Genomic DNA, 25,517 nt, shown 5'->3' with positions numbered 1-25,517 from the left:
ATTAGCGTAGGAAGTTTTGCAGTCTTCTATCGACCTTCCTTCCTCCCATTTACCTCCATTTCTGCTTCTTCATTTTTCCCATTTCTCTATAAGTTCTTCCCACGACCAGAAGGGGGCGACATGGTGCATTAAAAGCGCCAGTCGCCGCAGCAGCCGGTGCTTCTTCTGCTATCTCCCCACTTTTCTTATCTTTCTCCTCTTCCGTCCCATTTCTCTCCCAAGCTTAACTGATTTTTTTCCCCTCTCCACATATGTTCCTTTCTTCAAATAATAACATTAATATTATTCAGCATTGTTGTTGTTAATACAGAGTAGTAAAGTGTACGAAAGCCCGAACTGACGAGATGGGAACTCCAGCAGTTAAATAGACTGAGTGTGTGATTGTGTGTGTGTGTGTGTGTGTGTGTGTGTGTGCGTGTGTGTGTGTGTGTGTGTGTGTGTGTGTGTGGTGCTGAAAGAACAGCGCCCGCGTTCTGTGGCTGCTGGTTCCGGTCCATTCCCGTCTCTTTCTGTCTAATCTCAGGCAACATCAACAGTTCCTCTGGTCCAGGGAACTATCCTGCCTCCGCTCCGCTCCGCGCGCCGGTTATTTGATTCCGTTTAAAACGACGAGTCACTTTCTGATTGGGGAAGAGAAAAAAATTCAAAGATTTAGATAGAATTCGTACATTTTTTGAGCCATTTTTCCTCACTTTGCGGCTTAAAGGAAGCTGCTCTCTCTCTCTCTCTCTCTCTCTCTCTCTCTCTCTCTCTCTCTCTCTCTCTCTCTCTCTCTCTCTCTCTCTCTCTCTCTCTCTCTCTCTCTCTCTCTCTCTCTCTCTCCTCCCGTCGGTCTGAGGACAGTCCTAAAAGAAGCGGCTCAGGGCTTTGCGCATCTCCTTCCCTGCGCCGAAAGGAGGAATATCTAGGGGAACTCGTTCCAGGTGGACTTGTTTCTGTTTTGGGTTTTATTTTTGGCATTTTGTGGACAAAACGGGGCAACATCCAGTGACTGAGCCGGGAGTCCATCCACCTCCTCCCCCTCCTTGTTGACCCCTGAGGGACGCATTAGAGGAGCGGAGAAGTCGAGAACGCAAATGGATAAAATACTATTAAATATTCTGAAGTTATTAATCGCTTTCCAGAGCTGAAATGTACATGCATGATCTGATTGGTTGATTGAACATCGGACATTTTTTTTTTCCCAGGAGGAAAATATTCTTTGCAAATATTGCTGCAAACTCCACCTGCACATCGGAGCTGATCGCAAACTGTGATGGTCGCTGCATCGGCATATAAGGAAGAATAAATTAGACTTTCCATACAACTGTCAGGTGATCATCACAGACTAAAGTGCATTAATAATAACAATAATTTAAAAAAAAAAAACTTGGGAAACAACACCCACACACGCACACACTTTAAACGTGTTCGTCGCGGATTCCACATCGCAGATTGGAAGTTATTTTTGGAGGAAGAAGAAGAAAGTAGAGCGACTCCTGCCTTCGTTCCTTCCACGCCACATCCCGGCCAGGAGGGAGGACCTCCTGGAGGAGCGCGGAGGGAGCGCGCCGGGTCGCTGACTCACGTCCTCCGTCCTGGAAGTGAGGCGCGGGACAGGCGGAGGAGAGAGCGCGGCGGAGCTGGAGGTGGGGGCGGGCGGGCCGGCGGGGAGGAGGAGGAGGAGGAGGAGGACGAGGTTGGAGGGGGGAAGAGTGTGCGTAACTGCGGTTAACTGGAGCGGACTTCAGCTTCCCCGCATCTTGGAGAAAAGATCCTACTCCCCCCTCTGCTGCCTCTGAGGCTGTGCTCATCCGCTACAGATACTAACTCCGGACCTTCTGGAAAGAGGAAGAGAGAGAGAGGCTTTACTACTGTTGTTATCATTTCTTCTCCTCCTCCTCCTTTTTAAGGCAGTTTTGTGCCTGGAATCAGAGGACTGAGTCAGAGGTGGGATTATTTCTGCACGTTTTCCTCCAGTTCCGCACCGGGTCACCTGGCTCCTCCTGGGATTCAGGACTACTTCCACCGAGTCGTCAGGTAAGGCTGCTTGCGTGTGATGCGGGAGCAAAGAAGTAAAAAAAAATAATAAATAAAAGACGCTGAGCTTGTTTTCTCCTCCGTGTTTGTACGTTGGTGCTTGTTTTCACTCATTTCCCGAAGATTTTCAGGTAAAATTTGATCATTTTAGAGACTCGGTCTTTCTGGGCGCGAGGCCCGCTTATATTGCAGTTGGGGGACATTTTGGGATCCTGAGGTTCGGACTGGAGTGTTAGCTGAGTTTTAGGGTTAGCGGTTACTAGCTAACCTTTTCTGTCAAATCAATAAAACTCGTTACGAAGAGTATATATACCCGCGTGACATCAAGTCATGTTCAGCATTTTTGTTTTGCCTTCTTATGGGACGGTTCTCTATACGGGGAAATGGCGAGAGCAGCCAGGGCTGGGGGTCACCGTGCGCTTATAAGTTTCTATTATGTTTATTCCCCCAATGTTGGCAGTAAACATTACTGTGGACCCAACAGGGCGGTGTTGGAGCTGAAGTTGGAATCTGATTGGTAGCCTGTGTTTTGGTGCTACATTAAAGGGATATTTTAAAGGGATTTCTCTGCATCTGGTCAATTCTGCTGTAAAACTTTATTTAAACCTAGACTGGACTTTTCTAAACAGTATATAAATCTGGATCAAATTTTATTCGATTGATAGACACTCTTTTTTTATTTCTTGGTATTTTTGATGCATGTAAAGTTTTGTTGTTGTTGTAGAACTGAGTTGAGGGAGTTCAGATGTTTTTGGGGTTAATGTTGACGATACAACAGTTATTGTTGTATCTATAAATTCACTAGATACCACAATATCTGTATCGGTCCTGATATCGAAACAAATTCTAGATCGGGTATCAGTGACAGTGTGCCCGATCCATAATGACGGATCTATTCAGTTTATTTCTACTCTTTGTGCTCTGAGTGATGTCATGGTTTGTTGTTTATTTTACATTATTATCCTATTTGTATTTAAGGAAAAATTTGAAAGAAGGTTTGTTAGTAAGGTAGTAAATTTTTTTGAGTTTCAGTTTCATATGTCTGTGATTAGAAAAACAAACGTTTTCAGTTAATTCAGCACCATTTTCCCATGTTGTATCAGTACAGAACCTCAGGAATCTGTATTGTATCGAAGTGAAAAGAAGTGCATCTCTAGTTGTATTGCTGTGTAATCTAGACAAATCTACGTTCTCCGAAAACCAGCTTTCTTTCTCCCATGGCTGTAGACATCAGCTAAGGCACAAAGTGTCCAGTACTTTAGTGGATTTTCATAAAAATGCATTTGGTTGGTTGTTCAGATGACTTGGGCAAATCGGACTGTCCAGATCATGTTATTGCTGAAAGGATTTTCAACAATCATTTTGAGTCAAAATGTTGTGAAAAACCACATCATGTTGGTCACTTGACGTATTCAAACAGAAATGTTTCAGCTTTTGAAGAACTTTTTTGTAAGCTGACAGATTAAAAATGCAACTGAAATCAAATTTTTGTGGCAGTCAGATGTTGCTAATCTGTCATAGTTTTCACCAAAACCAGCTGATTATCTTGATTACCTCTCGTCATGTCATTAGGGCTGAAACAATGAATCGGACTAACTGAGATTAATCGATTATTGAAATAATCGTCAACTAATCAGTAATCAAACTATTAACTGAAGCATGCAGACTCAATAAAAGCATTTGCTGACAGAACATACTCAAGGCAGCAGCTAGGCCAATACTGCACAAAAAGTACATTCAGTTTGCATTTCTAATAAAAAAAAAACAACCTTAATTGTACATAAATATGTTTTAGTCAAAACTCAAGTGGCATAGTTTCAGCTTCACCAGATACTTTTTATTTTATTTTGTTTGCATCTTTTGATGTTTCCAAAGTTTGATGCAAAAGTTTCAAGTGACTAAATGAAATCTGTAAGATGTGGCAAATTCATTTTCCGATTAATCGATTACTCATCTGAATAATCGGGAGAATAATCGATGACTCAAATAATCGTTAGTCGGACCCCTACATATTATCACAAAAGCAACATTAGCAGCTATTTTTTCTTCAGTGTTCTTTTTAAAAAACAAACAAACAAAAAAAACCAACAATTTTGTATTTTATGAAATCCTGCAGTGGAAATCCATACTTCATTACCCCGCTTTGTTTTTATCACTGGTGTAGATGTATTTATATAAAAATAAGCAATTAAATAAATTAAACGCAGCTGAATAGGCAGGGGTTGAGCTAGGCCAGTGAAAGCAGTGGAAATCGATACGAATATCCCAAGAAGACCAGAAAACAAAATGGCGAGTCCGTGTGTGGTTTCAGGTTCTTGTTCAATAATCACTTGAAAGTTGTGGAAAATGATGTGGAGCGCTTTTTGTAATACGGAGCGCAGCCAGTCAGTCGGGCTTGGCCTTACATATTCATCAGGCTGTGTGTTTGCACGAGAGAAACGATGTGTGCTAAAAGCCAGACGTCTTATGCAGCAAAAACCTCAACAACTCTGGCCTCAGGGTAGAGGTAGGGAGGAAGTAGCCTAGCATCTTCGCTGGAAGTCCCACCTGAAGAGATGCCGAGCGGCTGTTCGGTGCCGTCGGTTTGGATATTGAGCTTCCCTTCTGCCTGTTCCTTTTGGTCCTTTAATCTTGGGAGTCATTATGAAACAAGAGGCTCCTGAGTACAGACATGAAAAAGGTCCCCGGTGTTTCAGTCGGAGCAGATCAGGCTCCCACACACTCTCTAGAGAAGAACTAAACTGCATTTTGAGTCATCTGCAGTCTCTCTGCGAGCCTTTTATGGCTCCTTTCTGCCTCTTTCTGCGTGCTTGTAGAGGACATACTTGTTTTGTCTATATTTGTTGTGCAGCTGTTTGATAGCGGGACGATTGCATGTGGTCACTTTGTCCTCTGATTCGTCTTATTTACAATATCTCAGGATTTCTGAGCGTAATTTACGCCGTCGTTGAGAGCAGAGAAGTTGTCCAGAACTTAACTGCAGCTGCGTTTCCATTACAAATGTGTTCAAGACTTTGTTGATATTCTGTTAATGTTGGAAAAACACTGTTAAATGAGAGAGGGAATTAAAATCACACGTGAATAAGTTTGTGCGAAAAGTCATTAAAAAACGCAGCGCCATCATCCTCCAACTGCTTCATGTCGTCTTCTTTGTGGTTTGTGCCGGTGGCAACATCCGGTTGTCGTTCATGTGACTTGTATCATACGAAAAAGCTTTTCCATCGCAGTTTTACAAAAATAAACCGATATTGATACGGCAGAAAAATGGCCTCATCCTAGCGCCACAACTGTATCGAAAAAAGAACGACAAAAACAAAGGCAGGAAGTAGTTGGCAGATGATTACGCATGATGTTTTTATCAGCTTCTCATGTGAACAGACTTATTCACGTGTGATTTTACCTGAGTTTCTTATTTTTGGAATATTTACAAAGTTTGTAATGGAGTATTGTCTGATACTGGAGAGCTGTAGGAGGTATATTTTGTTGAAGTCACTTTGAAGTGTCCTAAGATATTTGTGTTAGAAACCGTAGCAAACACACTTGGTCAGATTTAGTGTTTTTTTTTTTGCAGGGCAGAACTGTTGGATTTTTACTAAGATTAAATTTCACCATTTTTCTGCTGAATTGAGTAGCTCTTCACTGTACTTTATGTAGTGGCAGCAACGGTGAACAAGGTTGAATAGATATGAATACCAATTTTGGGGGGATTTGTTGTTGTAAAACAATAAACGTTAAAACCATTTAGAATTTTCTTTCCAGTCTGCTGTTTCCTTTTTGTCTCAGTTCACATAAACTTCCAACAAGTTATTTTTTTGGTTTCTGGTGAGTTCAGCCATTGCTAATAGCCCTACAAAGCACTTTAATCTTATGCTTCATCTTTCTCTGTTTAAATCTGTCTATTGAGAATTATTTTTACATTTCTTTCCAATAGTTGGACATCATTTTGTTGTCATTTTCCACTTTGTTTATCTAATTCTGCTTCTTAAATTCTGCTGAAGGCCTTGTTTTTTTTTTTTTTTTTTGTTGCGTTTCTAGTGCAAATATCTTGGTTCAAAACTAACTTACAAGTAACTTTTCAGTAAGATATAGGAGCTTGTTTTAAGTCAATAACTGCTTAACATCAATGAAAAAGTCCGAGTAGATTATTTCACTTACAAAATGGGGAAAATGTCTTGTTATAAGTGAAATAATCGACCACTGGAAGTAGAACAGTTTCATCAATATTAAGGACTTATTGACTTGAAACAAGCTCCTGTTTCTTGTGGAAAAATTACTTGTAAGTTAGTTTTGTCCTATTTCAAGTGTGCCAATATATTTACACGAGAAGCTTAACCGAATATACTTGTGCGTTCCAGAGCGGCGGTCAGCTGCGTGGCTGGAGCGAAGCACCTTCGTCTGAAAGGCGACCGCTCTGCCTGCACTGTATAATTTTCCCATTTATAGAAGTCTTCCGGAGCACAGTCGCCGTTTGTGCGAGTGCTTTACAGCAGGTGCTTTCTCTCTCTCCGTCCGCCGCGCTCTCTCTTTCCACCGAGGAAGCGAGGTTGCGTGTGTGAGTGAGTGTGTGTGTAGCTGTGATCGGTGACAGAGAGTGAGGATTTATAGTGTTAGCATGGTGCTGAAGAGGAGGGAGAGGGACAGAGTGGACGTGTGTCTTCCAATGTTCTGTGTGTATGTATAGTTGTGTGTGTGTTCGTGTGTGTGTGTGTTGCAATGCACCAGAAGAGTGTTCAGTGAGACTCACACCACACACACCCATAAACAAAGGGGAGGAGAGTGCAGGGTTTAATTATCTCAGCCGTTTAGCAACAAGGTGCACATCAATCGTCAGAATACAAGAAGACAGTGGAGGCTGCTGCTTTGTTTGCGTGGGCGTGTGTGTGTGTGTGTATGGATTTATGATAAAGGAACGGTGTTGTATATATCTGACCATCGGGGTAGATGAACCGGCAGCAGAATGTCAGGCTGACCAACAGCAGCCATTTATAACCAGGGCGTGGATCCGGGCGGATAGTTTATATTAGGGATGCGGCCGCGTCAAACAGCAACAGGGAGTAATAATGTTGATATATCGAATTAGGTTCAAGTCACGTAATGAGAATCTTAATGTATAAAAAGGTATAAACAGTAAAGGCGCCGTCACAGAATACACATAATCCCTTCAGGTACACCAGAGGACGAACGTTTAATAGAAGTGCACAAACGTATACACATGTTGTTTATATCCGGACATTTTGCACATGCGCACAACAAGGGAGGGCGAAAAGACGATCCTTTTACTTGACATGCATACCTGCGTTTCCGTGGTAGAACATTTTCGTAAATAAAACCTGGAGATGTACAGTAGGTGTTATTAATTTAGTGCAGTGAAAGGAAAAATAACACAGGAAAACCGTCAAAGAACAACTCAAAACCACTCGTCTTGTAATTTTTTCTCACGTCGTGTGTCCCCTACGTTACATGTAGACTCGTCGCCATAGCAACTGACTGACCACTGCTTCGCAAGTGAATTCAACACCAAAAAACACGCAAACATTTCCGACACAAAGAACAGAACATTTACTCCATTACAGTTTTATGTTTTCAGGCTTTATGTTTATTTTGTGATTATTAATAAGTGATCATCTGAACAGTAGCAGTGGTTGATTAACTAATTTAAACACCTGCTCTACTGATGACATATCAGAGAGTTGGTGTTTGGGCCACCCCATTTTTTTTTTAATGAACTGAAACACACCGAATTCCGCAGCTCATCTACATGTTAATTTGTCAAAGTCAAGCTAGCATAACTGAATTACTTCCCTCTCTTGCTTTCCCTTACCTGCGACATGTGACACTGTTGGACCCTGTTGTCTGGTTTTATAGTAGTGCTGACAATAGCAAAGCACTGCATCCCTTTTCTTTTATATATCGTGTTCATTTAAGGTTTAGCGCGTTATGTTGACAACCAAATCTAATGGTAGTCATCGTTGGCTAGCAGTTTTTTGCCCTGCGGCAGGGAGCTGGGGGGCAGGATCTTGGGTGTATGACGTCACATTGCAATGTGTCTATAGCAAGTTTACTTCTGGGAATGCCCTGTATTATCTCCAGTCATCTATAACTCTTATACATTTCCATGACCATGCTGAATAAATACAAGAACACTTGATAGTTTTTTGAAAATAACAGCATTAAAGCAGGAAACAAACCTGCTTACCCACGTTTCTGAATAAAAATATGTTTTTCATCTGGTCTGATGTAATATACTAATTCTCGATGTCATATTTTATTACCTATAAGCAGCAAAAATAATCATATAGAAATCAAGACTTGAAAATGGTTTGTGAATAATCAGTGTATATAATGTTTCACTTTATGAATTGAGTGACCAAAATAAATTCACTTTTAAATAACATTCACATTATTTGAATCTGACAAAAAAAAAAAGAAACCATAAGCCACAAGGTGTGGGTTTGATTCCAGCTTCCTCCAGTCGCATGTCGATGCGCCCTTGGGCAAGGCGCTTAGCACTCAGTTGCCCACTGATCTGTGCATGGATGTATGCATGTGTGTGAGTTAGTGAGTGTGATGGGGTGAATGTGGCTGTAGTGTAAAGTGCTTTGAGTTGTCAGTATGACTAGAATAGCAGTAAATAAACTCAGTTCCATTCTCTCTGCAGGTTTTAACAGCCTCAACTCTTCTGGGAAATCGCTACATTACTTTAATTCAGGTTAACTTAGAAAGTGAGCTATTATTGTTACAGGTTAATTTTCTAAACTACAAAAAAGGAAGCTAAAAATGAAAAATTGGATTGATATTGATATGTGATAGTAACAACGGTGTTATGCCAGATTTACCAATATTTTATTTTATAATTTTTTTTATCCAATTGCTCGATTAATCGTAAGAATAATCGATAGATTACTCGATTACTAAAATATTCATTTAGAACAGCCCTAGTTCTGGTTTTGCTGGAGATTTCTTCCTGTTAAAGAGAAGATTGCTCTAAGCCAATGACTCAATGCAGTCTGCTTTGTCTCCTTTGATAGAAAACTTTATTTTAAACCAATTTGGATAATAAATGACTGCAGTTTTTTTGATCACTAGGATCAATGTGAACGGATGCATGATTGGACTGAATGACATTTGTTGTGCAATTGTTCTACATAACCAAACTGAATTGAACTGAAGCTTGCGTTGTTCCATTCTCCTGACTGATTCCTTTGTACGATGAGATCCTTTGTAATTTCCCAGCAAATTATGACTTCAGCTAAAGTACAAAAGTGAGCGAGTACCAAGAAAAGCCTGCTGGGATGGCTGTATGAGAATCCTATTTATAGTTAATCACCTATAATCAGTGGCAAATCTGAACCAAGGAATCAAAACAGCCAAAGAAGGATTATTTTAAGGATTTGCACACTTGCGTAACCGAGTAGTTCTGGGTTTTTTCTGGGGTTTTTTTACTCGTGAAATTCCAATTTCTACTTTTGTCTGTGTTTTGGTAGTACAGTATATGTAGTACCAGTTCACCACAGGGTGATATGATTTATCACTGCGACAGGTTGGCAGTTTTATATTAATTGTGTACATTTTTAGGGGCAAAAGAGAAAATTAGAAAAATGAAAAACACAAATGGTTTCCTCAGAATCACGCAAAAGCAACACAAAAAAACCTTGTTGATATAATCCAAGAGACCCGGAGGAGAAATCACTCCATGGACAACAGCAGCCGTAATGTATGGCGGGCTCCGGACCCAGACTGTTGGTATTTTGTTAGGAAATGGTTGACGGGACCCCGGCGGGGGCTCGGTGATGGATAGCCTTGCGTTGCCCAACGCTGTGTCTGGGCAGCAACAATCCCAGGCTGCAGCAAAAACATCCCTCAAGTGAAAAAAAGACGTGAAAATAATAAAAAAAAATTTATTACAAATTTTAGAAAGTGCTTGAGATAATGCAGCAGATTGAATAAAGAAAATCAAATGAATAAATGAAGAGATAAGAAACAAATTCCTTGCAGGGAGGAATAAGTAGGAAGACAAAAGGGTGGGAGAGCTAAAAAAAAAAGGAGAATTAAGTTGAGAGGAGGAGCGTAGCGTAGCGGGACTTGCTGCTGTTTATTACGGTGTAATTGCTCCGTGGTAAAACAAATTCATTTAGTCCCTCGGTGCTCATATGATATATTAAATTCTTGCGCGGCGAGTGAAATACAGCTTAACAGGGCCCAGCAGTTACCACGAAGTCTGCCGTCGGCCATGTTTAGCTCAAAGAATGTAAATAATGGCTCATAAGATACTTGTTTATGTGCGAGGAAACGAAACAAAAGCACGGAACGAACAAAGAGAGACGATGTATGATGGGAGAGAGGAGGGATGATGTATGTTTTTAAAAAAAGGAGGCGTGGGGGGCAGAGGGAGAAGTGCGGAAAGATCCATAAATTGAGGAAACGATGACAAGGAAAATATGAGAGGAAGAACACAGTAAAAGAAAGGATGCTCTAAGTAACCAATAAGTTGCATTGTACATTACATATTTTTATTTATTTATTACTCTTATCAAGCCGTTTCCTGAAAATCCCTGTAAATCTCAGATGATTTCCATCATACTCTAATTGGAAGTGGTTACCTAACCGCCAGTGAGGAGACGGTTTCCTCTGGGGGGGACATGCAGGCTCACCACTGTTACTTCCTGATGGGTGACCAATCCTTACCCTGGCATGTAGCATCGCATAAAGACTTACCACACGTGTTAAAACCAAATGTATTCAGCCTTCTGGCCGTCACAGCCAGCTCTTTATGCAGTCAGCAGCTAACTTTAGCAGTATTGTGTGTTTTCCAGCCACATAGTATTAGTTTATACTACAAACATGGAACTATGTTAACTTCATTTGTTATAAAAAATACTATCCATATCAAATACAACTTTGTGTTGTAAAAAAGTACAAAATTTGAACGCCTTGAAATTTGGCCTCTGTCTCTTTAAGAAGCTCCTGCTCTTTGTGAAACTCCGCCCTCAGGAAGTCATCACAATATGGCTCCTCTATTAACCCTTTAACAACATTTTTACAAGTGTTCCTCTTAGAAGTAGCTCCTATAATGAGCTCAGCTGATGCACACTTCCACCAGGTGTTTGCTAATTGTTGCTAATTAATTTGCTGCAATTAATTAGCAGCTAATTAATTGCAGCAATTAGCAGCTAGTCTGAAGGAGGTTTTTTAACTGACTGATGTAGAAGACATCTTTTTGAGGTTCTTTCAGGTCTTAAACATCTTATACTGTAGTTTTAAGCTGTATATGGACTATCTTAGCACTGTCTGTGTAGTATGGTAGTGGCAACAATTTTTGGCGTGTTTCCATTTACTTCTTAAGATTTAAAGATTTATACAAGCATAAAATTATCATTATATATCAGAAGAAGAGCCTTTAAAGAACATCTATAGAATATATTTTAGCTATATTTGTCTATTAAAGTATTTTATTCACTTCCTTATGATGATGTATTAGAGCCATTGTAGATAGAGAAAGAAATACATTCCTGCCAAAAAACTCAGACGTTTTCTAGGAAAAAAGTTGGAAATTTCTGAGCTTGAAAAGTAAAATGAAATGCTAGAAAAAACTTTGAACTTAACGAGTGTCAAAAGTTGAACATTTTTGACTTAAAACCCATAAAATTTCTGAAAGTTGCCATTTCTGGCTCTTGAAACTCAGAAATTTTCAGGTTTGTCCTAGAAAAACTCAACTTGAATCTCAAAGTTTTTGAGTTTTTTGCTGGAAATTTTCTCTTGTTTTTTAAAATTTGAAACAAAAAATGTATCTACAATGACCCTAGTATGCCAATTGTACTTTCTCCTTCCTTCTTGCACAAATTTGAGACAGACATGATCCTTTAGCTGAAACTGTTCTGAGGCTTCCAGGAATTTAGAAACTAGGCCTGAACTTTCATTTCTAGACAGGACCATGAGTCAGTTAAGCCTTGTAACTTAAAAAAATAACACACCCTGACATTATCCACTGAACATTTATGCCATTTTAACATGAAAGAACGTGAAAGAATGCCCCGTTTTAAGCACAAAATGGAACATTTTATCATTAAAAGGAAAGCTACACAAGATCTTAAAACCCCAACTTAGTGTTGAAAACCATCTGAAAGTGCTTTCTACAGTGGAAACAGTAAAACAAATTCCACAAGGACTGATCGTCTTAAAAGAGTTAAATGAAACGAGACGTTTTCTCTGGAGCTCTGTGGTTATTCTAGAGTTTGTTTGTGCTACCTGATTAGCCGTACGCAGCTTTACAGGAGTGATGCTATTATGACTTGTGCATTGCACATTTTTTCAAAACGCAATTTTGATCAAAGTGATGTCGTACGACGCGGGGATCGTCACATTTCTTTGAAATTGTGGAGTAATTCGATGTCACGCGTGCTAAAAAGATCAAAGAGTCTTTATATTTGTGTCGTACGAAAAAACTTCCCCAAAGGCATCATGGCAGGAAAAGGAAAAACCAAAACAAAACCAAACTCAACCTTCAGGATCGTTGCATATGCATCGTGTGAAAACAGGAGGCAGACGTTAATGAGACTGTCTGGAAATAGAAAGGCCATTCAGGTCACTTTCAATTTATTCCTAAATTGACTTTACTACAAGGTGCCTCACAAAACCAGTAGTTCACCACACATCTGATTTTCATATGTAGTTTTTAAGATTGTTGTCATTTAAAATGAGTCTTTGTGAGACCTTTTAATGAATGGGTTGTGGAAATTATTTATTTTCATCTAGATTGGCCCTGACCTGTCACTAGCAGGTTGGAAGCTCAAAAATCAGATTTTTTTTTTTCCTCACCAGTCGGTGAACGCATCATCTGTAATCACGACCAGCGCGCGCTGACCAGCAGCCAGCGACATGTGGCAACGTTTGGTCGTTTTATAAGGAGATAGAATAAAAGTAGTGATAATTTGTTATAGTAAATGAAACAAATATGCAATGAAACTGTTACTTTTAAACAGACTTATGATTGCAGGTTTGATTATTATTATTTATTTGACTATTTACTTAAAGTCATTTTTATTTTGTTGACGTTACATTATCTTGGCCAAATAAAACCTGCATACAGCTAATATGAGTACTGCAAAATTAACCAGCAAGAAGGTTGTTTTTTTAAAAAAAAAAGTTAATTTTCTGTATTAAATAAATATGTAAATACAGCTTTGGAGAACATGAAGAGCCTCTGCACTGAGCTCCTTTGAGCTCCTGGTTATTCCACCAAATATTGATTCCTGAACTCTTCCTGAGTTAAAACATCAGTGTTGTTGTTTCTAAATAAATATGAACTTGTTTTCTTTGCATTATTTGAGGTCAGAAAGCTCTTTATATTTCCATTATTTTCACCATTTCTCATTTTCTGCTAATAAATACTAAATTTTCGCCTGGAATCTCGGAGACATGGTGTCAGTAGTTCATAGAATAAAAGAACAATGTTAATTTTACTCACACATATATCTATAAAAAGTAAAATCAGAGAAACTGATCATTTTAAGTGGACTCAGTTTTTTTCCCACAGCTGTATAATACAATTGCAAATTATTATTATTTTTGCTGACATTAGTGAAGTTTTGCTCACATTTGTAATGGAAACCCAGCTGCTGCGCTGATGGCAGCATTTCCTGTTACTGAGGGAATAAAACTCAAAAGTTCTTTGTTGTCAGGATCAGTTTAGTGTTTAAAAACTAAATAAAGACGAACCAGACAGAAAACACTCACTGTCTTAATATGGAAAAGTGACTCCAGCTTTCAGAGTCACCAAACTGGACGAAGGGTTCAGTTTGTATTCTGTTCAGAATACCAATTCTGCTTGAACCCTCCGCTGCTTCTTCTTCTTACCAACATTGTTGTTGGGCTCCTACCTGTGGCTCGGTTCCTGTCTGCTCAGCTCATTGGGATTCAGTGACTCAGAGTGACACCAGGGCTCCATGTGGGATGATGAGGGTGACTGGCGGCCCGTGTGCCAGGACGACCCCAAACGGCTGCGTTTGTGTGCGGCCCGCTCTTGTCTTTAAGGTTATTTCGTCAAGTCTTAAAAAGTTTTTCATGGATTTTCTCCCCGTCGGTTTTACTCCTTCCACCAACTTTGGTTTTATTGATAATGTGCGATGCGTTAGGGGGAAGAATAGTTGCAGTTTCTTCCCACCCTGTCACTGGAATGACAGCTACACCCTGCAGAAGTCAGATTAAATTGTTCTTACTCTTCCACATGTTTGGTTCACTTAGTTATTATTGAAAACTGACAATTTTAAAAGTGTAAAACATCATTGACAGTCAAAATACATCAAAGTTTTGTATTTTACAGTTCTGTGAGAGTGCAAATCCCACCAGCTCAACACAAAGTGGGCAGATTCACGTTTTAATTCTTAAAATGTATAGTTTTTGAAAGGAAAAGAAAGTTTTTTTTGTTTTTTACCTTGATGGAAATACTCTCACTGTAGTCATGTAATTACAAACGAGCACAGATGAACCTGGTTATGATTTTGTTTTTGAGATCTTAAACTATACTTTGTGAGACAACAGAATTGGAAAACTAATACTAAAACTGATAAAATGCAACACAAGGCACTTATCTTTATGTTTTATTTCTGGCAGTAATCACACCTGGTATGACCAGCCGTGCTGAACTTAGCTTTCCAGAAAACATATAGTTCATCACAATTAATTCATGATTCAGTAAGGCTGGGCGATTACGTTTTACAGATTCAGGTTGGTTTATTTTTTTTCCCACTTAAACTGTCTAATGTATTTCCTCATATTTCCTGTGTGCGGTGTTACACTTGATTTGATAACATGACACATTAAAGTGTGCCACAAAAAACGAAATCTGAAGAAATCACATAAAAATAGCTGCTAATTCAAGGTGAAAGTCTAAACTTCATTAAGTAAGAAACATGAATCAACAAAACACATTTTGCTCACTTCTGAAAAATATAAAAAACAATCCTGCTTGGCCCATTTATTCCTTCCAGAAAAAGAATAACACGATTCCCTTTGTACACATTACATAATTCTCCTTGCCTTACCAGTTGGAGCGTTGCTAATTAGCTATGCTATAACAGAATAAAAAATAATCTGTATTTAATTACATCATTTCTCATTATTTAGCATCTTTTTAAAAAAGACCTTTGTGGGTTAAGCAGCGCTGCTGGGTAGCGCTGGCCAACCAGGTTTGGAACTTTAGTACAAACACGATGCATCTACTGTCCACAGCCTGTGTTTGCAGGGGTGGTGTGTGTGTGTGTGTGTGTGTGTGTGTGTGTGTGTGTGTGTGTGTGTGTGTGTGTGTGTGCGTGCGTTTAGTGGGAGTTCAGTGGTGGGGCATCCAAAGGGAATACAGTCCCAATCATTTAGAAACACACATTAGTGGTGATGTGTCCTGGCCGGTTCTGTGCCTGTAAGGAACACGACGCAACTAAGCTAATTTGGAGTCAAAGGAGCCCAGACACACACACGCACACACACACACACACACACACACACACACACACACACACACACACACACACACACACACACACACACACACGTGCGCCTGTGTGGCTATCTTTGTGGGGACTTTCCATTGACTTCCATTCATTTCTACAGCCTAAACCTTACCTTTACCCTTATTCTAGCCAAAATGGCTTTTCCGAGCCAATAATATCCAGAGAGCGACTTGAGCTCGTTTTGACATGCCTCTATTCTTTCTGGAATATTTCTGGCTGGTCAACTCGGAGACTAAATCTAAAGCCACCGATGTGTAGCCAATACGTGTCCTGTCGTAAGGATATGAAGCATTTTGGGGTTTGTTTTGACATGAATCCACCAGCTGCATGCGTAACCACGCATAATCTGATCTCAGATATGCTATTTTATTTATATAATTCTAAGTAATTTCCACTATCAGTAATGATGTGTCTATCTGAGGATTCCTCTGGTCATTATCTTTCATTAGAGCCTCATTGATGACTGTATGTAGAAGCGCTGAGGAGTTGCAGTCATTTGAAGTTTGTATGTCAGATGTTGTCCAAGTGTGTCATTTGGAGACGCCAAATGGCACACTTGGACAACATCTGTACATTCTCTTAAATAAACATGTCCAAAATGACATTTCTTTTTGTGCTATCTTGATCAGTCTTGGAATCCACGAGCAGAATACTTTATTCTACAGATTTATTGTATTTTCCAGTCCATACATCCAACACACAATGTGCATAATAATAATAAATAAAAATGCAAAATCTGGTGAAACAAAGTTTTTCAATTTCTTTTGTGTCACAAAAGAAATTAATAGCTACAAACTACTTACAGTTAAAGTATTTTTGACTGCAAAAATAGAAAATGTAGCTTGTCTTCTTCATGAAGAGACCAAGCTTTAGCATGTACTCCAAGTGGTTCAAGAACAGCAGCTGATTTAATTTGGGTATACCTTTTCAGCCGTTGGTGATTTTGGGGGTGAGGGTTAAGGGGTTAAGGAATTATTGACTTAAAACAAGCACCTATATTTTGCTGAAAAATTACTTGTTAGTTTTGTATTATTTCAAGTGAACTAAGACATTTGCTTTAGAAACTAGACCAAAAATACTCGGTAAGCTTTAGTGTTTTGCAGTGCGTGACCTGTTGCAGCTAAGAAATCTCTTCAGACGGCTCTGACTGCAACGATAAACGGACTGCGAGTGAGTGAGGGGCTTCAGGAGGAAGAGTCGCTGGCGGCAGCGCTAATGACTGCGGTTCTCTTCTGGTAGAAGCAGACATCGGCGGTAGCAATCACACCGCACAATTTCTTTTTTTTTGGTTTGTTTCCCCCAGGAAAACTTCTGACTCTGATTTCCTTCCGTTAGTCGTGAGCTGAATCAGCCGACTGCTGCAGAACAGAAAAATGGTTGGAGCTCACAGAAGATTTGGGCTTAGAGGGCCGATAACAGCACAGTGAGACTTTGTGCAAATTGCCAGACTTGCATGGGGACGGGCAATTCTGGTGATAGTTTATCGATATCAGAAGAAAAAAGCGGCGTGCCATGAACTCTGCTTCATTGTGATGAGGATTAATGGACTAATTATGTTTTCAAAACACAAAATTGACCGTATGGATTGTGACTTTTGGCTCAGTGGTGACCTGTTTGGTGATACGACGGCACCACTTAATGACTGATGGACTGAAACCGTCCAGCTGATTAATGGGAAGCTTTTAGTTTTAGAGTGAAAATTCAGTTTGTGGAGCTCTGATTCCATCCAGTGAAGGATCTATTGAATGGAAATGGAAAAACCTTCCAGCTTTTCTTCATCAGTTCACCATTATTGCAAAAAAAAGAAACATATCTATATGGTGATGTAAAGTTAAATTCCCATCACAAATCTTTAGTGTTTTAACCCTGTATTGCCTTAATCTATCAACAAACATTGAATGACTTTTGATAAAAATTATTGTAGGACTATCAGTCGATTCAGAATTATGGCGAGATTAACTTAATTGTTCCACTTTATTTTTTTCAGCTGTTACTGTCTTCGTCTTATATTACGTCTATATTTTTAAAAGCACTTTGTGATTTTATATATGAAAAAGACTTAATAAAGTTTATAAAGTTCACTTACCTACTTATTAAAATAAAACCCTTTTATTAGATATAAATTTAGGTGTTAAAATTAAATTAGGAACAACTTAAAAGGGCAGTGTGATGTAAAATTGACTTTTTTGAACTTTACATAATGTGATAATGTTATTCCCTCATCAAAAACACACCTGGAGTGTTGCTTTGATTATTTCATGCATGTTTGAGAAATCCGACTTTCTATGTCACAGAGCAGCCCTCCATATCAGCTCCTTAAGAATAGCCTACAGCGATTAGCAAACACCTGGTGGAAGTGCTGAGCTCATTATAGAAGCTACTTTCTCAGTGAGACGCTGGTAAAACGTTGTTAAAGGGCTGACAGGGGAGCCATGTTGTGATGACTTCCTGAGGGCAGAGTTTCAGAAAGAGCAGGAGCTTCTTAAAGAGACAGAGGCCCAATTCCAAGACGTAAATTACAAATTTGAATTAGTTTTAAGTCATATTTGATGTACAGTATACAGCATTTTTATGACAATTGAAGTTGGAAAAGTTACTTGATTGGGCTATAAAATAATACTACGTAAACGCATCACACTGTCTCTTTAAATGCCATTCATACATAAGACAGACGTGTTGCAGTGGGCTGACAATAAAACACAAATCTGAGCTTTCTTTAGCCAGGCATTAAGATTATTTTCCAGTTTTGGAACTCTGCTCACATTTCTCTGTTTGTTTGCCTTGCACCCTTCCTCCTCTCCCCTCCTCCTCCTCCATCCCGGCAGCATCGTTTTCTTTCTGACTCACTCTGTATTCCTACAGTCCCCTCCTTTCCTCTCCTCTACTCTGACACTCTGCGTCGCTGTCAGAAGTCTCAGCTCAGCCGAATCTAAATTCCGGATCCCACATTTGAAAGCGATATAAAGCGAAACGTATAGAAAAAGCAGGACCGGTTATCTTCCCGCTCCACATCCCTCGTCCCGTTCCTCCCTGTGTGAGCGGCCCATTCCCCCTCAGCACAACCCACTAGTGTGTGTAGCCGCCTCCTGGCTGACTTAACGCGGTCTGACAGAGCAATCCCTATGGATTCTGATCAAATAGAGCGGTAGTGTACACAGCAGCAACAGCGCGGCCCCGGTCTGCTACAGCAGCAGAGATCAGCGTCCTGCCGAACTGATTCAACACGTTTATCTGCTGATTCTACTCTGTCGGGCAAATCATTTCGGAGGCGGCAGGCCCGTGTTAAGCTCTTCCTGCTCCACTTGTTTCCATTGTAATAACTCGCTGGGCTTTTCGTTGGATACTGTGCAACCATCTTATAGGACACGGGATGTCAGGACATGGATATGGGAGTTTTCCCTCCTAGGAGTTGGTCGCTTTTCGTTTAAGAAACTTTCAAATGAATGAATATTTTTTAAGCTGGTTTTTTCTTGTTTACACTTGCGTGAGATTTAAAAATGACGAAAGTGGACAATTGAAGACCAAAACTAACAGTTAAAGCAACAGTATGAAACTTAAATGCTTTTACACATTTGTTAAAAGTGTCACCATGTAAAAAAAAATCTATTTCCTCCACTTCCTCCCTGAGCTGCTACTGCCATCCAGGCCAGGAGGAGGGTCTTCATGCTGTCAATCAATTTTGTGTACTCGCTGCCAAACGTGTCAATGGTGGAGAAACAACTTACCGTTACAAAACAACTGTTTATCTGTTATCATTGGTGGCCATGCTAACTATTGTTAGCATTCACTGCAGCTTCTGGTAGCTGCAATGTAGCACAGAGCAACGGGAGGGGACAAAAAAGGTATGAGCAGCACCACACAGAGGGTGATTAACAGCGCTAAAACACTCGTCCTGGCTCTGATTGGCTGTTTCTAGTTAGAACTGGGAGAAGGCAGAAAAGCTTGTTTGTTTTTTTTGTCCGTCTCATAACATATTGTCTCAACATAGTGAAGTTGAAATATGTAATGAAACGAAATTGATTTGGTGTTTAGTTACTCACTAAGGTCAGTATTAATGATTCAACAACGAGAGGCTGAGCAAAAATCCTATTTATGGAAGAGTTCCAACATTTAAACCACTGAACAAAGTGAACATGAAGGGTCTGGACTGATGAGACAAAAGTGTAAATCAGTGCCACTGCAGATGGAAAAGGAACAAATGTCTGCCAAAGTTTTTCTAGAAAAACAAGGAAATGTCTGAGCTTTAAAGTAAAAGATTTGCTAAAAAAAAATCTGACATTTTCAAGAAAAAAAAACAAAGTAAAATTTTGCGGGACTTTTAAGCAAAAGTCAAAAATTTGACTTCTGGCAGAAATGTCCTTGTTTTCTCTAGAAAAGTTTTGAGATTAATTAAAAAGGATTTCTAGCACATTTTGACTTTTGGAGCTCAGACATTTTCCCTGTTTTTGAGATTCTCAGTTATTTTTTTTACATGAATTAATTAATTTATTTTTATTTTTTTCTACATTCCTATAATATGCCGTCATAAAAGTGGAACTCGTACCTATGAAAATATTAATGTACTCCGTTGAAAATAAGAAGGAAAAAAGCAGCCAAGGTCAACAGAAACACTTTAAAAGTCATTTTAAAGAAAAAAGGGAATCACTAAACAATTGAAAGTCTGGTTCATTATAAGCTAATTGTAATAAAATAAGGTGTCATTTTATTATTTCTCTTAGCTTTATGGCTAAATGTCAATAATTGTGTGAGGCATTGTAGCTTCCTGTCAGTTTTCACACTTTTTGCAGTTTGCAGGCCGACCCGTCTGCTAGCTAGGTGGTATTAAGCTGTTTCTGTGAGAGGTGTCAGGGCTCGTCTCTGATCAAGGGCCGCTACAACTATATTTAAATCATCAGGGATTATACATGTCATTACCGCTTAAGCAGCCTCACATCATGACAGGAGCAGGCGCAGCCATGGCCGCAGCCTGCTAGCTGTCAATGCTGGTCGGGTTTTTAAAGCACAAATCAAAACGACTCAACAGAGACACCAAGTCACCCAACTAACATCTGTTGATATATTTACTTATGTGCTATTACATACGTTGGAATTTAATAGATTGGATTTTGTGTTTTGGTAAATATTTTTATTTTCATTGTCTTGTATATTAAGTAAGTCGATGCACAGTTGTAAAAATGGCAGATTTTTGTGATACTAAATTTCAGCTTTAGAAATCTTTGAACTTTTATTGTGACTGACTGTATATGGTCTGTTATTACGCCGAAGAACAAAACAAATCTGTTTTCAGGGATAAAGATAAAATGTAGCAAAAAAAAATAATAATGTGAGCACGCTCCAAATAATTAGCTATTTTCTAGGAAATTTCTGGGGATAAACCTAAAATTGCCTCATTGCACAAATGTATCAGTCTATCCAGTTCAACTTATGTAGCACCGATTAGTCCCATGTCAGTTCAATGATACAGCCATTATAATTGATAGAAGTTGTCAGACAGTACAGTCAACACTGAAATAGTTTCCTGTCGGAAGAAAACCCAGTAAAATCATTGGCTTCACTGCAAAAACACAAAATCTTACCAACTATCTTTGGTGTAGTTTCTAGTCCACATATCTTAGCTCACCTGAACTAAGTTGAAACTAACTTATAAGTAGCTTTTCAGCAGGACATAGGAGCTCGTTTTAAGTAAATAATTTCTTAATATTGACGGAAAAAGGGCTTGTTCCATTGGCAGATTATTTCACTTATATGTAGAAAAATGTCTTAAGTGAAACGAGTAACAGCCATGATACCAGTGATGCAATATAAGCTAATTACAAGTGACGCTAATGGTAGCAGGTGTGTTACACACAAACTGGTACCATAGCGTAGGAATGATGAAGGAATGGTGTTGACATGTTGTTATGGTGGGACCCAAATGAAACTATGCTTGGCGACTCAAAAGGCTCTGCTGTGGTCTGATAAAAACAAACTTGGACAGATTGACACCCTTAGCATTGTCAGTAAGTTGCTATGGCTATCAAAGTCAAGCTAGCATAACTGACCTACTTTCCTCTCCCTCGTTATTTATTTTTTTAATAGAATTTTTTACTGACTTGTGAAATGTGATACCCTTGGACCTCGTTGGGGGCTGCCATAGTGTCATGCTAACATTAGCCTCGTAGCTAAAATAAGCATTTTAGCTACTTTTTATCTATTTATCAGCTATGTTAATCATTCTGGATGGAGTCAGTCAACATGCTGGTGATACGCTACATGCTACTGACAGCATTTGGGGGTTTAGAGGAAAGTTGTGGAAAAACCGTAAGCCCCATCAACATGGCGTCTTCACTTCTGAACAGAGCAGGGACGTGTCTACAATCTGGAAGTTCAGTGGTGTTTCTAGGTGAAACCAGGACTACACATCTAATCCTCAAAAATAGTGGATTTTCAAGACCCAGCTCCATTGGTTTTTCAACAGGGGCTAGTTTTTTGCTAATTATATCACCACGGTTACTCAAAACACCAACAGAAGTAACGGCAAACGTCTCAGATTCGAGCCGATTTTGTGAAAATAAGCAAGATATTCAGCACATAAAAGGTGAAATTTTTGGTTTAAGCATCTTCCATCACTTAAACCTGACATTTTTACCAAGGTTGTGCACTATTTTTATGTCCACTGTACACAGACTGTCGGAAAATTCTACTTTTTTTTAAATCTCCCCCCCGCTGGCTACAAATCTCAGCGTAGACAGTGTTAAGCGTGCGGACCCGGTGTGTTTACACGTGTGTGTGGGTGTGCATGAAGGCTAAAAAACGACAGGTTAACCTTTCTGTCCTCCGGGACTTTTCTCTTTTCTTCCCTTCTGTGGCAAAAAAAAAGAAAAAGAGAGAAAATAGAAACCCTGTGTGCAATGAGAAAATAAGAAACAACAAAGTCTTCTTCTTCTACCCCCTTGTGTCCTGCTCTTTTTTCTCTCTCCTTCCTCCACCGCCTTCTTGCTCTCCATTAATCTCAGTCAGCGTTGCTTCATTGCCGCCACGGCTTTGTTAGCGCGAAGCGGAGGGAGGGAGACACAACAGATTTCTCGTTATGCCGGGCTAAACCGCAAACCATCAATGCAGTTCATGGGACAAGTTGTTCAGGACTCTAACTTTTTGTTTTTCTTCTTCTTGCACATGACGATCTAAAGCAACGTCTTGCTGCTTCAAAGTGAACCTTGTGAGGCAGAGGTGAAAGAATGACATTGTTCGGTCTGGGCTTTTGCAGCCGCTCTGCGTCGGCTGCAGCTGGAAGATTTTGATGCTGAGCTGCACGTCTTCCTTGGCCGGGGAGTTCTGTCTGGCACCGGCTCTGGTGACTCCGACTCTGCCAAAGTCAGGATGAAGCCGTGAGACTGCAACTCTCTTCTCCGTTTCCTCGCTACAACGGGATCTTTCTTTTTGTTCTGCACTTGATGTACAACTAGGCCTGTCACAATAAACAACAAATCAATCAAACGCATGAAACTAAACCAAACTCAATAATTTTCATTTGCTTGATTTATCGTTTTCCTTTTTTCTCTCTCTTTCTACCAAAACTGGTCTTCAGTCTGCTGCTTTGGTCTCAACTATTCCTTTTTAGAAAGACAATTTTGTCTACAGAGACTTAAGAAATCATTTTGTTGTTTGTCTTGTTTTATTTATTTAGTTTGGATATTTAAAATGTCTTTCAATTCCAATGTTTAAATGTTTGTCAGAATTGAAAGTTTATTGATGTTTGAGAATGTGTTCTTATTACTCCATTACTATCATTATATTACTTGAAAATTTTCCCCAAACAGCAATACTATCGTTTATCGCAATAAGTTCTGCGACAATTTATCGTCTGGCAAAATTTGTTATTGTGACAGGCCTACAAACAACGGCTAAAATCCACGCAGAATTTGACTGCCTTCGTCATTCTGAAGACGACCTTCACTGGCCTTCGCTAGAGGAGTCTTGATTCAGCTTAGAAAAGCACTGAACTATCGAGCAATGATCTCGTTTGATCTGCGTAATTTAGAGGCAACGCTTAACGTCCGGAAGGCTTTAAAGAGTGAGCAGCATGTATTTAATGTAAGTGTATTGATGGGACACTGCGGGCCCTGGCAGAGATGTCGTATAACCAACTTCAGACTAACTAATGACTATTGATGCTGCCATCCTGTACGCCAAATGAGCGCTGCATGCTGAGTGGAGACAAATCGGTACAGAGCAACCAGATACTTTGAGGATAATTCTGAAAACGCCTGGTATTTAATAGGAAATGCAAATACAAAGCTCCGTAGGACAAGAGTTATTAATATTAATTGGGAAATGCCCACAAAAAATTCTATCAAAAAGTATTACATTGTCTTTAATAAAACGTTGGACCTCCCAGTGCAACTGCAACAGTGTTGAGATTCTTTGGTAAGGCTTTCTTAAAGGGGCAGTACTGTGTGTTTTCCACAATACATGATGCCATTTTGTAGCACAATCAAGTAGCTACGTTACCCTTGAAGTCTGATAAAGGAGGAAAGGGGGTAATTAAATAATTGTTTGCAATTTGTAGTGTACAATGGTTCATCGGTTTTGACTTTTAAGTCAAACAGAGTTAGCATAACGATGCTAAAAAATAGCTACATCTGAGCTGAGCTAAGCTAAACAGACTAATCAGGTAGCTGTTCCTTAAAACACAGAAACAAGCAAATCTGCTGCCTGGTTTTCATTTTCCAAACAGATCCATGTGTTTTGTTTGGGTAAATAAAGAGTTTTATTGAAGTTTTGAGACACAGTTCATTGTAAGCTAAGTGTACTCAGATAAAACTACAGTTTTAGTGTGCCATTTAGTTTATAAAATCTCTCATTGCTTATCGTTTTATTATTGTTACGTCCAGGTCTCAAAATGAAAACAGAATGAATTCAAGATTTTTGAATTCAAATAGTTGCATTTTTGCTATGTTTATTGGACGTTAGTGTCTTGTTACACTTCATGGCAAATTTAACCAAATGATAGTAGATTGTGTGCTACTAGATCTCATTACCCCTACTTCCTCATTAGGGCACTGTGCTACAGTTAGCACACTTTCCTCTATTTCCTGTTAGACAGGAAGTAGAGGCAGACTGGCTCAAGGTCATAGGCAGGCGATGCCATTATAGGAAGCTGGAAGAGGCTTCCAGAGGAGAGATGCTGTGTGGGATTCAAATAAGGCCGTAAAGCCAAATATTTACCAGGAAAGTTTTTTAAAATTTTTTTTTATCCAGCCATTAAACTACATTTTCCAAAATTCGGCTACAGTCTGGGCGTCCGACCAAACCTCATAAATTTGCTATATAGACAAGCTGGCTCAGATTTATTTTTATTTTTTTTATATATATTCATCTTTTTTATTATTATTTGCAGAGATGGAGTCAGTAATTCCCTTCAATGTCACTTTGACTTGATGAACGTTGCCAACTTTACGGCGGTGGAATGGCAGCCTGTCAAATCGTCCCCAACAGCACAAACTCAAATAAGCACTGTAAAAACACAAAACCTAACCAAGTGTTTTTTACTCTTGCTTCCTGTGCTAAGAAACAAATGTCATAATCTTAGTGCGCTGAAATAAGACAAAACTAACATACTAGTAACTTTTCAGCAACACATAGGGGCTTGTTTTCAGTCCATAATTTCTTAATGTTGATGAAAAAGTAATAGTTCCACTCAGAGATTACCTTACTTATATCTAGCACTATTATCACAAATCGTTAACCATATTTGCCTATGTCATTTTTTAATGTTTTCAGTAAAAATTTGAATAAAATATGGGGGGAAAAAAGTATTTCGTACTGTTACGAGTATTCTGAGAGTATTGTCTATGTTCAATTATAGTTTTCTAATTGAACATAGACAATTAGGCATGATAAGGCTAATAAAATATATATTTTTAAAATAGTGTGATTCAATTGTAAGGACTTCTCAGCCAGACTTAGTTTGGGTAAAGGCTAAAAGGCTAAAGTTGTGGTTTATGATAACTGTTT

The 25,517-nt window shown here is 39.2% G+C and overlaps 1 protein-coding gene across 4 annotated transcripts in view; it reads left to right on the top strand.

Moving 5' to 3' along the window:
- The first annotated feature begins 851 nt into the window (after nucleotides 1–851).
- The window catches only part of LOC102222637 (X-linked interleukin-1 receptor accessory protein-like 2), a 392,716-nt gene continuing 368,050 nt past the window's right edge, over nucleotides 852–25,517 (top strand). For 2 of the 4 annotated variants that reach the window (XM_023328865.1, XM_023328866.1), the window contains exon 1: nucleotides 1,654–2,019. The gene's annotated coding sequence lies outside the window, so the exon portion shown is untranslated. Of the gene's footprint in view, nucleotides 2,020–25,517 lie in introns of all 4 variants that reach the window. The other 2 variants (XM_023328864.1, XM_005807613.2) reach the window with 2 other exon arrangements.

The sequence above is a fragment of the Xiphophorus maculatus genome, chromosome 23 (genome assembly GCF_002775205.1).
Source record: "Xiphophorus maculatus strain JP 163 A chromosome 23, X_maculatus-5.0-male, whole genome shotgun sequence".
NCBI classification, from domain to species: Eukaryota; Metazoa; Chordata; class Actinopteri; order Cyprinodontiformes; family Poeciliidae; genus Xiphophorus; species Xiphophorus maculatus.
Note: the sequence above shows the minus strand (reverse complement) of the source record. Positions and strands in the feature narration are given on the sequence as shown.